Source organism: Cucurbita pepo, unplaced genomic scaffold, assembly GCF_057944985.1.
Source record: "Cucurbita pepo subsp. pepo isolate OVF unplaced genomic scaffold, ASM5794498v1 scafford_2, whole genome shotgun sequence".
Lineage (NCBI taxonomy): Eukaryota > Viridiplantae > Streptophyta > Magnoliopsida > Cucurbitales > Cucurbitaceae > Cucurbita > Cucurbita pepo.
Window position 1 is genome coordinate 502,581 of NW_028257907.1, and position 3,427 is coordinate 506,007.

A 3,427-nucleotide genomic window follows, 5' to 3' on the forward strand; every position below is an offset into this window, starting at 1 on the left:
AAGCATACTACGACCTCTAGCTTTGCAAAATCCAGCGTTGTTGACGCTTATCAAAATCGCTGCCAAAATAAAGTTTAACGAGTGGTTCTACGGTGTAGTGGTTAGCACTTTCGACTTTGAATCTAACGACCTGTGTTTAATTCCCGATAGGTAATCCACCAATTTATACAAAATTGGTCCATAGTCGATTCGGTAGGGTCACTTTTGGACCGATAATCTGTAGAAGGGGTCACTAAGATTGAGATCATACAAAATGGGACCATAGCTCAATGTTAGAGCATTTAATTGCAGATCAAGAGGTCACCAATTCGAACCTAGTTGGGCCCTTCTATATAGGATAGAAATTTGTTACACTTTTTGGACCGACACTATGTCTACGAGGTCACTAAGGTTAAAATCCTACAAAATGGATCCATGGCTCAGTGGTAGAGAATTTGACCGGTCACCCGTTTGAACTTGGTTGGGCCCTTTTATTTTGGACAGACACTTTTTACACTTTTGGATTGACACTCTGTAGAACGAGTCACTAAAGTTAAAATCATGCAAAATGGGTCCATAGCTCAGTGGTAGAGCATTTGACTGCAGATCAAGAGGTCACCAGTTCAAATCTGGTTGGGCCCTTTTATTTTGAACAGTGTTGAGATATATTATTTATGGAATATATCTTAGATATTATATCTTAATATTCTTCCATTTGATTTAGAGTATATTTTATTTTATTCCGGTATTTAATTATTTTATATTTTCCTCATTTCTTCTTGTATCCTATTTAAAGGATATCAATATCAATGACAATATACACCTTCACAATTATATTTTCTATCTCATTCTTAACAAACAGACACTTTGTTCGATTTACTCCCGACCACCGAGTGTCTAAAGGGAAAAGAAATAAGAATAATTACCGATTCCATGTACATTAAGAAAAGAGTGTGGTATCCAAGCACCCACTATGAACATGGTTAAAATCTTATAATTAGTCAACTTTGTACTCCATATACTCCATATCTTTCATTTAATTAAGAGTAGTTGCCCAACTTACAATTAAACAACACCAACTATTTTTTATGTTTTAAAATTATTTTTTTCAACATTTCCCTTATTTTGTACTATGAACCTATAAACTCTATTTCGAATATAATGTAAATATATATGTTCATTATATTTTAATTCTTTTTTTATTTCGAGAAAACATTTTACTTTGTTTTCAACCTGTTTTAACTTGTTATCCGTGCCTCGAGAACCCACCGAAAATGGGTCATGACTCCCTTTTTGTTTTCACTTACTCCTCCTAAATCTATAAAATGTCTCCTATTTTTATTCATTTTCTCTTTTCTTAAATATCAAAATCTTAAATAAAAAGGAAGAGCTCTCTAAAATATTCTTCTTTGCCAGTAATTTCACATAATTTAACATTTTAAAAATCGGTAAATTAAAAAATCCTACATTGATATATTCGTAATTTCATGTATTCTTCCTAAGTTTGCCGGCGATATTGTTTGTTGTCGAGCTTGATAATGTGAGTTTGTAACCCATCCGTTAGGGTTCTTAGAATGATTCTCTAGATTATCCCTTCCATGTTGGGAGTTGAGCCATGGGTCTTGGGTGAAGGAACCGTTGGTTTACCGCCTCTAAGAGTTAAGGAAGCATCTTGAGGCTAGTTTCACATAGTATCATTGTCTTTGAGATAACAATTCTTTTCTATTTTATCTAAATTTTTTAAATATGGGTTCATTTCCAAATGCATGCTAACACCCTTATTGTTGAATAAATGACATGAAACTTTCACATAGTAACGTTGCCTTTGCTCCTATTGGTGGAAGGATAATGTTGGATCGATATGACAACCCTAGAGGGGGTGAATAGGGTTTTAACAATCTAATTATTAAATTTTTTTTTAATAACAATCAAACTTGATACCATGCAATAAAACTTAACAATAATTTAGAACTTAAATAGGAAGAGGGTTAGAAAATATAACACCATAGTTTTATAGTAGGAATTTGAATAAAACTTTCGGACTCTTTCCTCGGATCAGAGCCCAACTGCTACACCGCTCTTTTTACGACTGCAAGAGTAAACTCAATCCTTTCCACGACTCAGGATCAAACCGGTACACCGTTCTTTTTACGTGTTCAAGAGAAAACTCAATCCTTTCCACGGCTCAGGATCAAACCGGTACACCGCTCTTTTTACGAGTTCAAGAGCAAACTCAATCATTTCCACGGCTCAGGATCAAACCGGTATACCGCTCTTTTTACGAGTTCAAGAGCAAACTCAATTCTTTCAACGGCTTAGGATCAAACCAGTACAATTGTCTGAAATCTTATAGAAACACACCACAACACTCTTAAATAATAGACATCTCTCTCAGGAATAAGATAAAAAAAAAAATAGAATTGGAAGTTTTGTAGGGAGCAACAATGGAGGCTTTTTAAAAAAAATTTAGATCGAGGAAACAAATGTTCTGTGTGTTGTGCTGTGAAAAATACTAAGAGGTGATGAGTTTAAATAGCGATCAAGTTGTAAAAATAGGAATTGATACGAACCACTAAAACGTGAACCGAAACGTGCAACACGAAAAATAATATTTATTTATTTTTAAATTTATCATAAAAAATTATAGACCACATGTTTCATTTATATATATATATATAATTATCTTTATCAAAACTAAATGAAATCATTATAATTTCTTTCCATTTAAAAGTAATAACTCGTTTTCATAAATAAAATCATTATAATTTTTTTTTCATTTAAAAGTAACAACTAGTTTTCATAAATGTAAACGAAATCTTTATAATTTCTTGCCATTTAAAAGGTAACCGAAAACTTTTATAAATGTAATTGAAATGATTTTATAATTTAAAAGTAATGGAAAACTTTTATAAATGTAATTGAAAACTCCACCTTGTTACTCCACCAAATTTATAAATGTCATCACGTCAGGTATCTTGTTTTGAATTTGATTGGTCCATAGTGTCAATTTTGCCACCACATCATCACGTCGGGTATTTGTTTTGACTGAAACTTCTTCGTTTTATCTCTAATTTGAGTGAACCAAAAAAGACGTTGAAATCATTGTTCCCAACCTTACACTGTAGACAAAAATACTGAGAATTGTTAATAATTGAAGGTAGGTTTGTTATCATCAAAAGATTAAGGAAAAAAAGCCAACAGATAATAGGTCGATTATACCTATAGGGTAGTTTTAAGGGTGACAACGAGACTAATTTTTTTTTAGTTAAAAATTAGAATTATAACAATCTGCCTAAAACCCTCAGACTAATTTTGCTTCATTTCTAAATGCAGGCAGACAAAGTAGAAAAATGAAAACATGTAAATTGTAAACTTGAACATTTCAAAGAAATAAATAAGTTTTGATGGTACCAATGCTAACCCGAAAACAATCAAACCAAATTTATTT

The 3,427-nt window shown here is 32.2% G+C and overlaps 1 non-coding gene across 1 annotated transcript; it reads left to right on the forward strand.

Moving 5' to 3' along the window:
• Positions 1-549: 549 nt before the first annotated feature.
• On the forward strand, positions 550-621 carry TRNAC-GCA (transfer RNA cysteine (anticodon GCA)). Its single transcript has one exon. It is a non-coding gene; the product is annotated as a tRNA-Cys (tRNA).
• The last annotated feature ends 2,806 nt before the right edge of the window (positions 622-3,427 follow it).